At 34.9% G+C, this 19,982-nt stretch overlaps 1 pseudogene; it reads left to right on the top strand.

The window, feature by feature from the left end:
* The first annotated feature begins 19,386 nt into the window (after positions 1-19,386).
* Positions 19,387-19,540, top strand: LOC105943667 (annotated as a pseudogene).
* The last annotated feature ends 442 nt before the right edge of the window (positions 19,541-19,982 follow it).

The following is a 19,982-nucleotide window of genomic DNA, read 5'->3' as shown; positions in this document are numbered from 1 at the left end:
AAGCAGTATTGGTACTCTAAAGCAATAAAATGCTTTCTTTATTGTATTAAAATATTTAGATAATTGCTCCAATACATCTTTAACTTTGAATGTATGAGAATATGCTAATACTCTTACTTGACATAAAAATTATTCATTTATCTTCAAGAGTTTTACAAAATGTTATTATATTATATATGTCTATTTCATTAGTCAAAATATCACTGTTTAGGGCTGGAGAGATGGCTTAGCGGTTAAGCGCTTGCCTGTGAAGCCTAAGGACCCCTGTTCGAGGCTCGGTTCCCCAGGTCCCACGTTGGCCAGATGCACAAGGGGGCGCATGTGTCTGGAGTTCGTTTGCAGAGGCTGGAGGCCCTGGCGCGCACATTCTCTCTCTCTCCCTCTACCTGTCTTTCTCTCTGTGTCTGTCGCTCTCAAATTAAAATATATATATATATCACTGTTTAAACTTGTTTAACTTTGTTAGCAAATATGAGAAAAGGAGGTTGTATTTGAAGATGAAAATTGTGCCACTGTGTTTTTTGCTTTTGAAAAAAGCAATAATAAATGTTCCCATAGATAAAATCTTCAGAGAAAATACTGTAGAGCATTTGCTGAAATTAGACTGTTTATCAAAAACAAATTTCATTTTACTATTTATTCACGGGACTTAAATGTTAATGAAAGTTTCCTTTTAAATTATATCCACAAGGCAAACATTAGATAAGACAATGTTATCAAAGATAAAAAATGATTGAATTGGTGGTTTTATACTTAATAATCTGGAACAGAGATGTGGGTCACTGGAGAACAAGAGTATTTAAGAAGTTACTGCTACTTAGATGAAATGATAACTCATTCAAAGAAATAATCAACCTTGCACACATTTGGGGGGGGGGTGATTTCTTTTCATCCCAAATGCCAACTAAACTGCAAATCCTGACATTTTGAATAAAGGAAAGTAAAGATGAAAATGGGTTAAAGAAAAGGCTTATCAAATTGTACCTTTTTTTTGCTTAGCCTAAGATCATAGGATACTGACTTTTATTATATTTATAGATCTTTCAGTTTAGAGACTAAATTTTTAAATTTTCATAGAATTCAATATATTTTTGCATAATATTCTTTTAATAGACCCTCAGTAAATAGAAATACACTAGCTGCTCAGTTCCAAAAGTAAATAGAAACGGTGTTCAAGTTCAGATGAACTTATTTTACCAAGAGAAAAGCTTGAATATTGATGTTGGACATATTTCATTTTCCTATTCCCAGACATGTGAATGAAGATGAAGGAATTTGCAGAATCATCAAAGAAACTGTGCAAGTTAAAATAAGCAATTATAAATTCAGAAAATAAACTTTATTATACTTCATACCAGTTTTGTTTATATTCACATATGAGACTCTTGACTCTGTTACAATGAAAATTATTTTTTGCTTAGATAGTTATTTATTACTCTATCTTAATCCTCTACCAATACTAGTTAAATTTATATCTGTTCTCTTAAAATGCATACATAAACTATAGTTATTTATGTTTGAATCCAAAGTAAGTGAAATAGTATTTTATTCTGGGGAAAAATCATTATAAAGAAAGGCATATGGATAACACAAGAACAAAGGGTAGGGATGTGTATGCACAGGTAATCATACTATAACTATAAAAGAAAAAATGTCTATATTGGTGATATTTTGTGTTTCCTAGAATTCTGTGATTCTGATTCTCCTACAGAAGATGGAATGCCACACATTCTTTTAACTTATTCAACCTCATTCATTTATAATAACTATTTCATCAATTTAATTATTATTATGATTATTCATATTCAATTTACTTAAGTACATGAACTATTTACATAAACATGTATATGTTATTTTATCAAACCATGAAGGCCAAAAATATCCTTATTAATTTATTCATTTTCATATTTGGTACTTCTGTTGGTCCCAGGGTCATGTCTGAGAATATGCACTACCACTGAACTACATACACTCCAACTCTCATTGTGGGGCCAGCCACACTTTTTATCACTGTGACAAACAATGAGAGAAATGGCAAAGGTAGGAAGGATTTTAGGGTTTCCATCCAATGGTCACAGTTTCATTGCTCCTTGGCCCCTGGGTGTTGAAACAGAACATTATGACAGGCAACAAGTAGGAAGCAAAGTGGCTCACCTCTTGACAGACAAGAGTCAAGGAAGCATAACCAGGATGAGATCCATATGTTTCAATGGTATGCTTCCTCTAACATGGCTTTGCTCCCAAAGGTTTCCAGCACTTCTCAAGAACGGCACCAAATTATGATTCCACCCTTGACTCAATCCAGTGATTGGGAAAATCAACTGTCTTGTTCAAATCTCTTTGCCTCTGAATGTTGACTTGTGTACCAAGCCTTACTAAGCATGTTATACTTTGGAAGATAATTCGCATACAATCTGGCACAGCATTTAAATATAAAAAGTTTAGGACTGGAGAGATGGCTTAGATGCTAAGGCACTTGGCTGCAAAACCTAAGGACCCATGTTTGACTCTTCAGATCTCATGTAAGCCAGACACACGAGGTGCCACAAGTGTGCAAGGTCGCACATGTACAGAGGTACTGATTTGCCACGTGTAATTGTAAGCCCAGTTAGAGCTCCTCGTCTTTAAGAGATGAGTTGTATGGAATTTTGTTTCATGTCCTAGAATTATATTAATGTATTGCTTATTCTGGTACTCTCATAGGTATAGCAACATTTGCAATCCCTATAATATAGGTTAGAAACAAATATTCAAATGCAGAACACTTTACTTCTGTACTTTAAGACATCTAACAATAAAGGAAACAACAGATGCTCCATGTCCAGGGGCACTCTGACAGCAGCAAAAGTTCCCAAGTGTGTGTGCATGTGTGTGTGTTACTCTGGATTTGCTGCTCATCGTGTTCTCAATTGATGAGAAATCAACATGCTGTTATCTATGATGGTCAAAGAAACAAGGGCTCAGCCTAAGAGCATTTGCTGCACTTGAAGCACCGATATTAAAAACAAAAAACAAAAATTGGCATGGCCTTACATGCTTATAACCCCAGCACTGAAAGGGAGTAAAAACTTTGTTGGATCTCCATGGTCACTGTATATTTAGGGAGAAACATGTCAGATGAAAAAGGCAGGAGACAGACAGAGAAGGATACCAGACATCTTTCCCTTCACCAAGCACACACATTTATATCAACACACACAAACACACACATGCACACACACACACACACACACACACACACACACACACACCAAACCTTCGTGAAGCAAATTATAGCAGAGGGATGTTTATAAAACAGTGCAGATAGTCTTCTACTCATTGGCTGAAAAATGTCATCTTTTACATGTCCCATGCATTCTCAAACTAACAGTTACACATAAAATTCGAAGAACATAGTGGCTTTTGACATAAATAAATATTTTCCAAATCTAGCATGTATGTCTTTTTTCATAATCTATGTGGATGGGTAAATCCTGTATCTTTTAGGAAATTATTTACATCTGAGAATGTCCGAACTGTAAGCTATTATTGACTCTCTATGTTTTTGGTAGAACGCACCTGTAGAGATTTTTATTAGATAATTCTTCTCACAATATTTCTTATTTTGTAGGTAAAATTTCAGTGTAGATATTTTGACAGAATGAAGATATGTGTTATAATTCTGAATGAAAAATTAATAAAATTAACTATGTGATAGGTATGCTCAAGTCTTTTTAGTAAAACTGAGTTTGTTACCCAATACACAAAGCTTTACCATCTTAAAAGAGTTGCAGTGGTGATTCACTACCTGATGCCTAACAGCAAAGTTTAATAATTTCACAGATTTTCAAGTGTCCTCACTCATAGTACTAAGGATTTGGAGGACAACTGTGTATCCTCTTGTGAAGATGTGGAGGAGACATTATTGAATAAAGCAATGATAGGATATAAAGTTCTCACTAAAGGAAACCCATTCTTCCCATAAGTCAAATTAGAGTTGAAAATTAAGTATAAAATTATGACTTTATTTTTTCTTGTAGAATCAATTAATATCCCATGGCACTTGTAGTTATGAGGGGGCTGAATTGCAGGTAGAATATAATGAGCCTGAATTGCCATGGCTACTGTAATACATATACTTATTCAATACAAGGCTCTCTTAAGTAGGCCCATAAGAACAGAATACAGGAGAACACTTCAATATCAGTAGAGAAAGCCATTTCCACTGCACTGAAAATATTTTTTAATTTTCTCTGTGATCACTGATACATTGTTTTGTAGATTAGCAAATTATTTGCTAAAGAGGTCTATAGTCTAATTATATAACACACACAAGTTTAGGATTTCTTTTTAAATTTATTTTTATTAAGTTATGGACATGATTAGTATGTAAACAGTATATGATGGCACCATCCTTTCACTCATCCTGGCCCGGTTTCAAAAGTGGACCTCCTTGTTAGGAATGCAGGTCATCCCCATGGGGATTGTGGGTCATGCAGTGTGGGGGCAGCGGTCAGTTATGGAGGAGAGGCAATGTCTCTGTGCATCATGTCTCAACTTGTTGCTGTAACAATCTTTCCACCCTCTCTTCTACAAAATTCCCTGAGCCATGTCAGGTGCATTTTAAGTCTACTGTAGTGGTGGGCTCTTAGGAGCTGTTAGATCTCTGGTTTGGTAGGTGTTGAGTGTCTTCGGTGTCTGTCACATTCACCCTTGTGCTGATATCAGGTTCACTGAGAGAGCTGCACTCTTTCTCATTTCCACAATTCCTCTGTGCTTTCAGCTGGGGCCAGTCTGAAGTACGATGGGTTATTTATCTCAGGTCCAGCTCCCATATGAGAATGAAAAGTGGATTGTCCAGTGGAGAGTGAAGTCAGTACTGGTTAAATGGGATAAGCATTATTAATTTAGAGAGAATTTAGTGGGTGTAGACCCTCTTATAGGCCATGTTTAGTGGGAGCTTGATATTGGAAAGCAAAGTCATTATCTGGATATGAATCTGACTTGTTTCCCAGTTCCAGATATGGGTTCCTTTCCACTGAGAATATCTGTTAGCCAATACAAGAGCAGTGGTTAACCACCATAGCTGTGTGCCACTATTGCACTTGTGTGAACATCACCTCAAGTTGTTTGCTTCTGAGTAGCTTAGACCTCAAGATGCTCGCACAAATGTTACCACTTTCCCATGTCTTATCTAATGGTCATTTTTTAGACTATATGATTTGCAGATTATTAGTGATCATTAAATCAAGTGTTCAATAAGCTAAGACAACTATTATAATCATCAAAGTGCTGAAATTCATATAGAAGTTGATTATACATAAAACACAACCATATGATTAATTTAAAACACACGTATTCCACTTGATCTAATACCTTTGAAATCTGCTAATTCCCATAAGCAATTCCAATCACTTTTTGGTATGTAGTATAACATTCGTCCTTTCAGGGATAGTAACATTTAATTTCTTTCATGGTTAAAAAACACTTATAAATGCCATGCTTAAATATGCTTCCTTTTATGAGAACAAAGTCACTAATGTGAATGAAGCTTATGCTAAGGAAAACCAGTTTCCCATATGTGAAAGGACTTTATGAGAGGGTGCATCCTTAGAAATGCTATCGTTATTTTTCATATCTTCATTTTAATCCTTATTCCCAAACTCAATTTATTTGAATATATTTTTGTGGTGCTGGGTATCAAACCCCGAGCCTTGAATTTGCTAGTAAAGAGATATATCCAAACCCTGTATTTGATATTTTGAAATGTGGAAGGAAAGAGAGAGAGAGAGAGAAACAAAAAATAACCAAGTACCAAGAAGAACCTTGTCTGAGCATCCCACTGTGACCAACATTTTTTTAAATTTTATTTATTTATTTATTTGAGAGCGACAGACACAGAGAGAAAGACAGATAGAGGGAGAGAGAGAGAATGGGTGCGCCAGGGCTTCCAGCACTGCAAACGAACTCCAGACGCGTGCGCCCCCTTGTGCATCTGGGTAATGTCGGACCTGGGGAACCGAGCCTCGAACCCGGGTCCTTAGGCTTCACAGGCAAGCACTTAACTGCTAAGCCATCTCTCCAGTCCCAACATTTTCTTGATTGGCCAAAGCCCTGCATTTTAGCTTCTCTGCTTTTTTAAAATTTAACATGAATTATCTATTTATTTATTTATTTATTCATTTACAGTACTGAGAATTAACTCAGGGCTTATAGGACTTATATTGCTCACACTTTTTTATTTTCTTAATATTTTATTGTCATTTGTTTAGTTATATAGTTGAGAGAGGGATAGAGAAAGAATGGGCATGCCAGGGCCTCCAGCCACTGAAAATGAGCTCCAGATACATACGCTATGTTGTACACCTGGCTTATATGGGTCTGTGGAATTATACCTAGGTCCTTTGGCTTTGCACACAAGTACCTTAACCACTAAGCAATTCCTCCACCCCACCCTTTTTAAAAATTATTATTATTCACAACATATTTTGTATGGCTACATCATGTTTGGGTATACTCTTTTCCCTTATCCCTGTCCCCATTCTGCTGGAGGTATTCCTCATGGGATTGTGGGGTATGGATTGTAGGAGCAACAATTCTGATGGGAAGCAATGTCTCTGTGCTTTGTACCTCAACCTGGGGCTCTTACCACTTTAGGGCCCCTCTTCAGCAGAATTCCCTGAGCCACGGTGGGTGAGTTCTAACTCTACGTTAGTGATGAGCTCTCTTAGGAGCCTCTGGATCTCAGCTTTGGTAGGTGTCGAGTATCCTCAGCATCTGTCTCCTTCACCCTGGTGCTGATTGTCAGGTTTATGATCAAAGCAGCACTCATTCATCTCCCCAATTCTTCTGTGATTTCAGCTGTGGCTTGGCTGAAATGTGAGGGGTAGTTTATCTTCTCAGGTCTTGCTACCTTCTGAAATAGAAAAACAGATTCTCTCTCTCTCTTTCTTTCACCAATCTTTGATTTTTTAAAGGATTTGCAGTATGTATTAAGGACAGTTCTCACCTCTTTTCTACTGTTTCTTCTGTGATAGTTCACTGTGCTGGACCTACTGGATTTGTCTGCTTATCAGTATTAAAGTAAAATATTTTAGTGTTTCACATCTTATTTTTTCAATCTTTACTTTCTTATCTCTGGAACCTGACAATTTTTTGCTGTGTTTTAACCCATATTTACATTCCAGACTAGAGAGGCATGATTGCAGTTTTGTTTTATTTCTCTTTTCAGTCGTGTTTTGGAAAATATGGGAATCCTCATTTCCAAGCATTATTTTAGACATCTTGGCCTAAACTATATTCAGCCTGAATTTTACCAGAATACTAAGAGGGCAATATAGAAACAATAGCATGTGCCCATATTTGGCTAGTACTGGTATTTATAGCTGAGCTCTTGATCTCTGTGTCCATCAGTCAGGAACCTAAAGAAGAGAAAGTGGTTATGTGTAGATGTTAAATCCACAAATCTATCAGGACATCACCTTCAATGACTCTTATAGGAGATAAAATAACTGCTTAGTAATGCCATTGAATATCCCAATTGTACCAGGTTAAACTTGTCACAAGATTCATAATAACTTGAGATGAGTAAGGAAGATTAGATGGTATGTAATAAATTTTAAAATTCAAAGATAGTGCTAAAATACTGTTATTAACTCTGAATTGCTAATATAAATATTAATAACAACAAAAACATAGTTTCATTGAATTATGGAATCTAACAGAGATGAGAAAACATAAATACTATTGGGACAAGTTAAAAATTGTGTACTTTGTATTTTCCATAGGCAAAGAGTCAAACTATGATTAACAAATGGAAAGTCATGCTTTCTGTCAGGAAATGATTGCATTAGTAAATTTCTTCCCTGAATAGATAGTTTGCTCTTGCACAATAGAATACAGAGCTCATGATTTTAAATATGCAGTAAACATTAAGGAAAATGTAGACATGTGAAAGCCTAACTAATGTAATAAGATAAAACTTTGAGTTCTATATATTTCAAATGCGGTAGCAATACATAAAAGAAAACAATGAATATGCTATTTTCTTTTTTGTGTGTAGATGTGTTGGTGTGAGCATATATGTCCATCTATGTTTGCTGTGTCAATGAACATGTATGGTGCAGTCAGCATCTAGTTGCTGGTAGAAAACATCTGACCAAAACCAGGTTATAGAGGGAAAGGGCTTATTTTGGCTTACAGATATGATGGGAAGCTTCATAATGACAGGGAACAATGTGACATGAGCAAAGGGTTGGTATCACATTTTGGCTAACTTTAGGTGAACAACAGCAGCAGGAGTGTGTGCCAAACTCTGGCAAGCGGAAGCTGTTTATAACACCCATAAGGCTTCCCCCAACAATACACTGCCTCCAAGAGGTTCCAGTTCTCAAATTGCCACCACTTGGGGACTTAGTATTCAGAACACGTAAGTTTGTAGGGGACACCTGAATCAAACCACCATAATGTGTGTGCATGTGTATGGATATGTGTGCATATAGAAGTTAGAGGTTGAAGCTATATGTCTTCTTTGTTTATTTTCCATCTTTTCTACCGAGGGAGTGAACCTCCCTTGAAACCTGAGCTCTTGACTTCACCATCTTTGTTTCTGCCTACTGAGTACTAGGATTAACGTTGACCATCACAACCAACAGGCACTTACTGGGTGCCTGGGAACTGGACTCACTTCCTCCAGCTTACGATTCAAGTGTTTTATTCATTGTAATCTCCGTGGATGTGCTATTTTCATGGAACATTTTCTTATGATAATTCAATGTACCATTTAATTAACAGTAATGTTACGATGTTAATGTTTCAATGAAATTAGGCTCTGTTCTCTTCTACTAAGAGTATGGAAAAACATCAGTGGATTCCAGCAAAGGACATGTAAGCTTTATCAGTATTATTATCTTTGCCTTCCAATATGTGCTTACTTATGAAGATATCAAAGTGCCAAAAGTGAAAAGATACGGTGATATTCAAAAACATAAGAGCATTTTCCACACTTCATGTTATGGATTGACTGTAAAGAGTCTCCACATGAATCATATTTTGAGTCTTTGCTTCCCAGCTGCCAATGCTATGTTGAAAGATGGAACATGGATGGATGGAAGGAAGTCGCTGTGGCTGTATCCTAAGGAGGATGTGAATCTTGGTTCCATCCTTGATTACCTGTGCTTCCTGGCTTGCCACAAAGTGAACTGTTCTCCACTACACTCCCATTGATGTGGGGTTCTACTCATGCATATGGGGTCAAGAAAACAGGAACAGCATATTTTGAAATTAGAAGAAAAATAAATCTTTCTCCTTTCAGTTTTACTGTTTCAGTGATTTAAAAAGTAATTAAGATAATTCATTTTCATTATCTTATTTTAACTCAGTATATCAAATAGACATCTGTTTCTATTATTTTGAGAATTTTGCTGCTGAGTACATAAATTATAGTTACAGTATAATTGAGGCAGTATAAATGACTCCAGTTTGTCCATCTGGCTTTCCACATCCATGTTAAAGAAGGTGTTAATCACTTTCACTCTTTGATTGATGGTTAATATTATGGTCATGGCTTGCAAGTCATTTTGTTTGGCAAAACTGTCAGAACAATAGATTGACCATGCAAGAGTGTAATCTTTCTCACTAACTACAGCTACCTGTTAAATTGAAGACATATGCTATGCTCAACATTCTTAAGGATTATTAACCTGAATGGTCAAGGTCAAAGATGTCCCATTGTGGGAAGCAGGTCCTTTCTTTAAATGTTAGCCATACATTGTATTAATTATTTTAGAGAAAATGTGTTTGTATCACATATAATTCAGTTTTTCTTATCTAGTGTTTAATGCCTAATTCAGGAAAAAAAAAGTTCCTCTGAAAGACTTATGAAGAGAAATTCAAATAAAATATCACAGTGTATCACAATGGGCAATTAATTTGATAGTCTATCCATTGATTTCTATTTTGTTTTATATTATCTGACATATTATTACCTCGTGTTTTCATTCTGTTATTTAGTACATACAATTCCGTCATCATCTCAGAATTATTTTTATTTGGTCTTTTCTGATATGTTTATATCTATCTATCTCTTTGTATTTTTTAAACTTTCTCTATGAAATTATACACATTATTTCTCCTCTCAATATAATAATATGCCTAAAAATACAACTATAAAGCACTTGCATAATTTCAAACATGTTTAATAAAGATAAATTTTATTGTTAGGAGAATCTCTGGAAATAACTTATTTTATATCCTGTTTTTTTAATTACTTATCCCCAAGTAATTTTTCTACTTAGTGCTTTGTGAGTGCTAACAAGAGAGACAAAAGTTCCATAAACTTATTTGCCAAGAATCTACGACAAATCTCTCACAGGAATCTATAGAAATGCAGTCTGGAACTGTAGTAAAACTCTGCGTAGTAAACACATTTAATATAAGTTTGGCTAACTATAATATGCAGAATTTTTTTCAATTATGTATGCAATTATCAAAATGAATATTTATTTAAACAAAAACAAATTATACTTAATAATACATAGTCTACACAAATATATTTATTATATTTTATAAATTATAGATTTACAATTTGTATAAGTTTATCACAAATGATTTATAATCACTGACCTGCTAGGATTTTCTCTCAGGTTTATATAGAATAGACTCATACTAACTCCATCCTAGACTTATAGAATCTCACATGACTTTCAACAAAATACCAAAAGTTTAACAAAGTTAGTTATTCAAAACTTGTTTTTTTTTCTATATCCAGCTATAAAATTTAACTTCTAAAAGGATTTAAAATGAATATTCAGATGTGTTTGACATAAAAATTTCTTTCACAAGCATCTAAGACTTTACAGTAATATATCAGTATATATATATATATATATATATATATATATATATATATATATATATACAGTAATATATCACTATATACAGTAATATATCAGTTACAATGTCAATGTTGAAACTAGTTCACACTTTTGTCTTAATCTCATTATTTTCTCAGGCACCAAATATTCTTTTTAAAATTTATTTTATATGTTATGACATACTTACTATGTAAACAACACATGTTGTTCCCATCCATTCCCTCATCCCTGCCCCTTTCCAAAGGGGCCCTCCTCACTGGGGATGCAGGTCATCCACATGAGGATTGTAGATCACGGATTGTAGGGGCAGCAGCAAGTTATGGAGAAGAGTCAATGTCTCTATGCATAATGTCCCAATTTGTGGCTCTAACAATCTTTCCATCCCCTCTTCCACAAAATACCCTGAGCCATGTAGAGTGTGTTTTAAGTCTACTTAAGGGATGGGCCCTGAGGAGCTACTGCATCTCTGGTTTAGTAGGTGTTGAGTGTCCTCAGTGTCTATCTGCTTCACCCTCGTGCTGATACCAGGTTCACTGAGAAAGCAGCACTCTTGTCCATTCCCATACTTCCTTTGTGGTTTCAGATGGGGTCAGGCTGAAGTGCAATGGGTTATTTATCTCCTCAGGTCCTGCTCCCATCTGAAAAAGAGAAGTAGACTCTCCAGTGGAAGGTAAAGTTGGCTCAGATTAAGTGGGATAAGCATTATTAATTTAGGGAGAACTTAATGGGTGTAGACCCTCTTGTAGGCCAAGATTAGTGGGAGCTTGATATTGGAAAGCAAAGTTGTTACCTTAATATGATTCTGACCTGTTTCCAAGTTTCAAACATGGTTTCCTTTCCAACAGATATGCTAGCCAATCCAAGAGCAGTTGGTTACCCACCATAGCTGTGTGCCACTATTGTACTTGTGTGAGCATCACTTCAAGTTGATTGCTTTTCAGTAGATTAGATCTCAAGTTGCTGTGACAGATGTCGGCCACTCATATAGTGCCTTCCAGCACTAGACAGGCTGTCTGGGGACTAGCTGTCCTCTGTGCTCTAGTCAGGTCTCTCTATGTTCCCTGCTGACAGCATATGGTATCTTAAGCAGTAGAGTCTTATAAATAACCTTTGGTGAATAATCAAGTGCTCTGACAGAAGTCTGTTTTATTTTGGGAGACCTCTATAATCAAAATCTCATTGTCATCAATTATAAAAATCAATCTTGGTACTAGGAGTTATAGGCCAGCACCAAGGAGGAAAAAAGATAAAGAAAGAAAAATAAAAACAGAGAGAAACAGAAGAAATTTAAGATTTGGCTTCATTGCACCCTCTCCCAGGCCCTTCATTTCAGATGCTCCTCCAAAAGTCCTGTTGAGGATACAACCTTCTAGTCTATCTCCAGGATATAGGTTCCTGTGGTACCTGTTCAATTTGGGTTCAGTTTTGTGTCCCCCCACTTTTTCCCTCCCCTCAGTCCATATTGTCCAGGCCTTGAAATGCCTATCAGGTATGTCAGCAACTCAGGCTGATCCAGCTTAGGAAGAGCAGATGAGTGAGACCATGCAATGATTGTCTTTATGTGATTGTGTGAGTTTGCTAATTATGATCCATTCCAAGCTTGACTACTTTTCTACAAATTTCATTGTGTCATTTTTTCTTCCTGCTGAGTAGAATTCCATCATGTAGATATACCACATATTGGTTATCCATTCATCCAATAATGGGCACACAACAGAGAACAAAAATCAAATACAGAAATACAAGAATAATCCAACCTTAATAGCTCTAGACAAAAAAGGAGTAATCAAATCAGAGTGTAAATTGATGAACTGGAAACTAAGAATTAAGAAAAATTAAGGAAAACAAGAGCTGGTTCTTTGAAAAAAATAAAGACAGTTGATAAACACCTTGTCAATTTGATCAAGTAGAAACAAGAGAAGTATCAAATTAACAAAAATCAGAAATGAAAAAAAGGAGAGATCACAACAGACATCAATGAAATTGGAAGACTCACCAAGGCATACTTCCAAACCTCTATTCCTTAAAATTGGATAATCTGGAAGTAATGGATGAATTCCTACACACATACCACCTACAAAAACTAAACTCAGAATAGATCAATCTCTTAATATTCTTTTAAAATATCATTTGAATGCAAAAACCATAAGGATACATCTCTTTTATAAAGTTTCTTGCTCCTCAAGGACAATAATCATTGTAACTTATTTAGATAGGAAACTTCTGGATGAATTTATATTTGAAAAACATTCACTTAAAATTAAGAGTATTAGACATTAGATAAAAATTGCATTTCAGGGCTGGAGATATGGCTTAGTGGTTAAGCGCTTGCCTGTGAAGCCTAAGGACCCCGGTTCGAGGCTCGGTTCCCCAGGTCCTATGTTAGCCAGATGCACAAGGGGGTGCACGCATCTGGAGTTCATTTGCAGAGGCTGGAAGCCCTGATGCACCCATTCTCTCTCTCCCTCTATCTGTCTTTCTCTCTGTGTCTGTCGCTCTCAAATATATAAATAAAAAAAAATTGCATTTCATTCCTGTTTTACTATTGTGGTGAGACTTATAGATATAAATTTGCTTCTCTATAATTATAAATTTCTTTACATCTGCTTTTTTGAGTGAATAGCATACACAATTATTTTAAAAACAAGTGTAAGAAATGGAACCCTATACATAGGCAAATATAGCCAGCTTATATTTAGAGAAAATTCAATTCAATTAAGAAAAAAAAAAAGTCCGGCTGGAGAGATGGCTTAGCAGTTAAGTGCTTTCCTGTGAAGCCTAAGGACCCCGGTTTGAGGCTTGATCTCAATTATCTTGTACTTATTTGTTGTTTACCTTGACAGAGTTTCATATATCCTAGGCTGGACTCTGTTTCACAATGTAGCACATGCTGGACTTGAATCCCTGATCTTCCTACTTCCACATCACACAAAGAGGAGAATCTTACAACAGATGATCTCAGGCATCATCAAGAAGAAGAGCAAATCTGAGCGCTCCACTAAAACCAATTCTACAGTGATCATTCACCTGTGGATCGTGGAATCAAAGTAGAGTTTTAGGAAAAGACAACTACTTGGGGTAATAATATATAGCTAGATGTGGATGCATACATTTGACAACACAAAGAATAATTCTGAATGTAAAATATGAATATTTTGTTAACAATAATTGACACTATTAGGCCATTGGTTACATGTTAATTAGGATTTTCAAAAGAAACAAACCAATAGGAAATATGTAGTCATGCACATATAAAATTAAAACATATTCGGAGATACATCATTAGGTAACTTCACTATTATACAAACATCACAGAATATACTCACCAAATATAAATAGCTGCTACAATGACAGTAGGTGATCTGCACTTTATGTAACCACTATCACATTTGTGTCCTAGTATTGAGTAACATGCAGGACAGAAGACATATGTATTGTCTTCAGTTCAGAATATATGCATTTTTGCATATATGCATGCATATAGACATACATATGACTGTATATACCTAGATATATAGAAATATAGATAGATACATACATATAAATAGACGTATATAGATAGATAGATAGATAGATACAAAGATATGCATATGGCTACAGGTCATGTATTTCAGACTAAAATATATCCTGATGACCAATATCGCTTCAATATATTCCCATATGTTACCTGATACTAGCCATTCTAAGCCCTATTTTTTTTAGCTTTATTTATTAATTTGCGAGAGACAGAGAGTCAGTGAGAGAAAGGAAGAGGTAGGAAGAGACAATGGGCATACCAGAGCCTGCACCACTTCAAGCAAACTCCAGATGTGTGCACCACATTGTGAATCTGGATTAGGTGAGCACTGGGAAATTGAACCTGGGTCCTTATGTTTTGCAGGCAAGTGCTAAGTAGTCTCTCCATCCCCTGAAACTTTTATTGTTATTTATTTATTTCAGAGAGAGAGTACTACACTCTAATTTTGAGACCAGTTTACATATGAGGGGTACTTGTCCTTCTGAGACTGTAGTATTAGTCAACAAAATAGTGCCCACATTCATCCATGTTATTCCAAATGTAAGAGATTACATTTTTTTGCAAATAATATTCAAAAAAGGATACATGAAGCATTCTTCCCCTGTGTTGGTGTGAATATGAATTACAGAATCTATCATGAAAAACTATAGAGTTTATTCAAAAATAAAAACTTTAACTCTCAAATTATTAACCAGTAGCAAAGGTTGATTAATGAATGGCTATATAGTATGAGTGGGACTATAAATTGATGCAGCTGCTTGGCAAAATAATGTGTATTTCCTGAGAAGCTTAAATACAGCATTGTCATATAAATAATTTACTGTTATGGATGATAAATATACTGACTTCTCATTTGATGTAGCTACATATGAATATAATAATAAACAAAATTTGATTTCTCCAGAAATGTCACATCTTATGTTCCAGGTTGATTTATAATTCAAGATCTAAAAATTATTTCTTTCAATTAAGTCACTATTTGCTCAAATACAACTTTCATTCCTTCCTTTTCTCAGTTTCTTAAATATCTATAACGTTGAAAATGGAGTGCAACACACTTGAATGTTTATACTGGACAATTACAGTCAAGAAACACCTTTTTGGCTGGAGAGATATCTTAGTGGTTAAAACAGTTGCCTATAAAGTCACAGAATCCAGGTTCAATTCTTCAGGACCCACGTAAGCCAGATGCACAAGGTAGTGCATGTGTCTGGAGTTTTTTTCAGTGCCTGGAGGCCCTGGCAGGCCCATTCTCCCTCTCTTTCTCTCTGTCTCTTTCTCACTCTCTCTGTTTATATAAATAAATTAATTATATATTAAAAAACAAAAATGACTTTTTTTCACAAATTATCTTGTACTTTAGGTGCCTTATAAAATGAAATAGAGATATAAAAAATTCACTTGTATTTCTTCTATTGAGAGCAATGTTAGAAATGTTCTCTGATGGTACATTGAAATAGCAACTAAGATATTAAAATAATTACCTAAACATATCTGCAATTTAAAAGTAATAGAAGTTTCATCATATATAAAAATGTTTGACATGGTAACATCACATGTTCAATATACTTTTTAGATCATAGTAATAGTTGCAACTCTTATCTCAGTGAATATGTCCCATCTAGCATTTAAAAGTTAATGATCCCCTGTTTCATCACTTATGCAGCTAGATCTAGGCATTAGACATTCTAGATTTAAAGACAGTAGCACAAGACTTGGGGAAAGAAGATAATAAAAATACTAAATTGATCAACATTAGCCACTGAACTTCACTAATCAATGAAGTCATTAAATATTATTCACTTAATATTTTAAATATATTAGTTGAAACATAAAACTGTCCAACTAAAACCTTGAAGTCGGTATTAGAGAGGATTGTACACAGAACCCAAATTTAATGATATAGTTTATTCATATCTTCAAATATCTATCTCATTTTTAGTTTTCTTAAGATTTTTGTCTCAGCTCAATGGTTATCATTTTTTCTGATGGGCTCTGTAATCCTTAACATTCTCTCAAGTACAGAAATCTACTATCATCTCCTGATTTGCACACAGCCTTTTGGAAAATGAAAGCCATTGAACTGATTTGTTGATTTCTTGATCGATTTTGTCATGCCAATATACTTGATCCTTGCTGTTGCTAAGTCAGTATATCTGCATTTCCCATTAATAACTTGAATCCAAAGGCTAAATGTGGTAGAAGAAAAAGACATATTCCAAAGTAGAAAGAAATCCAATGAGAACTTTTCCCAAACCAAAAGTCATGCACTTAGATCAAATATTCATTGTAAATTGTTAAAATAATCCTTGTAAATAAGAAAAAGAAAAAAAAGTCACAAGAAGCATAATTAATCCTATTAGTTAATCCTATACAATAGTGCAGATTTTTTTTGTTTGTTTGTTTTTGTTTTTCTAGGTAGGGTCTGTTTGTAACCTAGGATGACCTGGAATTCAATATGTAGCTGTAACTCACAGAGATCCACCTACATTTGCCTCACAAGATCTGGGATTAAAGGTGAGTGCCACCACACCTGTCTGCAAATGTGTTTTATGGTACATTTAATAAGTCTGTTCCCAAAAAACATATAGGTAATATTACTTATTACCTTATGTAAGTAAGCAAATAATGTAACTCGGGCAGAAAGTCAATTTTTAAGACTATTAACTGCAAAATAACTACTAATGTTCCTGTTTCAAAAGTATGCTTATAAATACTAAAAACGTGATCCCTTACATACTATTCCTACTTTCATTAACTGAATGTTTTTGTGGAACCACTGAAATCTAAAAAAAATAATAAAATTGTGCATGTGACTGCTTAATATAACAATATGTATTAGTGGGAACATAATGATTTTTATGTAATTTGAGTTTGTATAATTTTGCTATAATTATTTTAAAGATTACCCATAATTATGTGTCTTTATAGGTGTTTGTTTGCTTGTTTCAAATACTGGGGACTGAACCTAGAACTTCATGCATGATACATACTTGGTATGCATTCCACTACTAAGCTGTATCTTCAGCTCTCTCTTTTATTTTTAGAAATTTTGGTGTTGAACTCACAGAGTTCAAAGTAGGCCTTGAACTTGCAGTCCTCCTGCATCTACCTATCCACTGTTAACCTTGATAAAATAACCAAAATGAAAATCTGTCATCTAAATTAGATTGTAGCTGTATCATTTTGATCTATTTCTCCTGTGCCTATTTCCATGTCTCTCTTACATCGTGATAGTAGTCAACTAAAGTAAGGATAAATTCAATTCCAATGTAACATATGCTAAGCTGTATCTTAATGATATCTGTAAGGACCACCTCCCTGTTTTATTTAACAAAAATTTCACACTGAGAGTCTGCAGAGATTAAGACTTCAATGGAGGCATAATAGGGATGAGGACTTACTGATTTTTGCTCCCTGCTCTTTGAAGGTCATGATGTCTGTCTGTCAGAATGATCAAATGATATAATACTTTTGGGTTCATAGTGTTATATAAATATCACAATATAAGTAAACAAATCATGAACTGTAAAAGACAGGCATAATTCCTGACACTTGACAATTGAAGATTGAAAGAATTACATAGTTCATGAGTTATGGTTCTGGAATAACAACTGAAAAGCTATGGCTGTAACAGGCAAGATAAAACATTATGAGTTACATAACATTTTAAAGGTATAATGTTGCCATACTCTTGTATTTTTTCAATAATGGTGAACTTTGGTGACATAATGTAGTAAGCAAATTTCAAATTTCTGCATGAAGTTTCTCTAGAAAAGAAAACCACTATACATCTGTTGTATTCATGTGGATGTGTGCCTATGAGTATGTGTGTATAGTAATTAGTATTCTCAGCAAGTGGCTCACATGACTACTCAGACTGGTATATTTGAATCTGTAGTAGAGGCTGACAGGATGCAGACCCAAGAGACCTGATATTGTAGTGAAATCTAGCAGTAGTCCACTGCAAAATTCCCTCATAATCTGGGGAAGGCTGTCTTCTTATTTACTCAAGCCATCAATTGATGGAATTATGAACACCTGCATGGTGAAAAATACTCAGCTTTACTCTATGGTTTGAAAATGTGAATATCATAAAAAAGAACATCCTGGTAGGAGCACCTAGAATAATGATCAACCAAATATGTGACCACTTAAGACCCAGTCAGGTTGACATGTAACTGTCACAGTCTACAAAAGAAAGATATAATATGAAGTGTTCCCCAGGTGTTCCAGATTAAATCTTTCTATAAGAAGTATAGTATGATATATCTGCTTCCCAAAATAGAAATATTTGTATGACAGACTTGCCTACTTTTGTTAGACATATTGAGTAAATATATCCCCTGCCTATCTTAATTTTCTTTGGATGCTATGGCAATTGTAGGGTCAACACTATAAATTTGTTGTCTCATAGCTCTGAGGTTTATGTGAAGTCAACTGTCAGCAGGGCTACACTCTTCAGAGACTGCAGTAGAACTACCTCATGTCTCTTTCCAGCATCTTATACTCACTGTCAATCCGTGTCTTGCAGCTCTCTCACTTCATCTGTTTTTCCCATGTTTACTCTTCCATTGTTCTTTTTTGTTGTAAGAAGAAAAGTCATATTAAGGGCACATTATATTCCCTAGGACTGCATGTTAATTTACATCGTTATTAAATCTGCAAGGACTTCATTTCCCAATAGAAGTCACATTGAAAGACATGGATTATGAAGAACGGAAGATTATTTTAGAGAAAAACAATTAATCTCATAATTACCTAAAAACTCATCTTCATGTAGGTTGAGGTATTACAAAAACTTCAGATTTAGAACATTGTGGAGATTCGGCTTTTAAATTATGGATACTCAAAATGTAATATACATTTATACACTTAAAAACCTGAATGTTTCAAATATGATTTATTTCTCTCCTTAAGCATTTTAACTCTGGGTCCTCAACCTGTAAGAAGGTAGTTTGTGCTCTTCTCATTCCTCTGCCATCGTGGTTCAGTGTCGTCGCCTGATACCTCGCCATGTCTTCTCACAAGACTTTCAGAATCAAGCTATTATTTACCAAGAAACAAAAGCAAAACCAGCCCATTCCCCAATGGATTCAGATGAAAACCAGTAACAAAATGGTACAACTCTAAGAGAAGACATTGGAGGAGAACCAAGCTGGGTCTGTAAAGATTTGCACACTCCTTGATTGATTCTACAAAAATGTCAGCACTGCAAAGGTTTCTGCATGTTAAATTGAAATCCTATTTTACTTTCTATCTATCTACATGGATGTGTTGATCCAAAAATAAATGTAAATCCTTTTGGAAAAAAAAATGATGGTATTATGTTTGATTCTTAATGAACATTATAGTACTGCTCCTGAGTTAGCATATTTATAATACATTAATTTATATTGTTTCTAGAGCTCACACAATTTTTATATCATACCTAATCAACAATATTAATTATTTAAATGAACTTAAGAGATGGAAACAGTAAGAGGTGCTTGCTTGCCAAACCTGACAGCCCAGGTTTGATTTCCTGGGAAGCTCATAAAGCCAACCCAAATGCACAAAGTGGCACATATGTCTGTAGTTTGATTGCAAAGGTAGGAAGCCCTAGTGTGCCC

This window comes from Jaculus jaculus, chromosome 13 (assembly GCF_020740685.1).
Source record: "Jaculus jaculus isolate mJacJac1 chromosome 13, mJacJac1.mat.Y.cur, whole genome shotgun sequence".
NCBI classification, from domain to species: domain Eukaryota; kingdom Metazoa; phylum Chordata; class Mammalia; order Rodentia; family Dipodidae; genus Jaculus; species Jaculus jaculus.
This window is presented reverse-complemented; position numbering and strand designations above follow the sequence as displayed.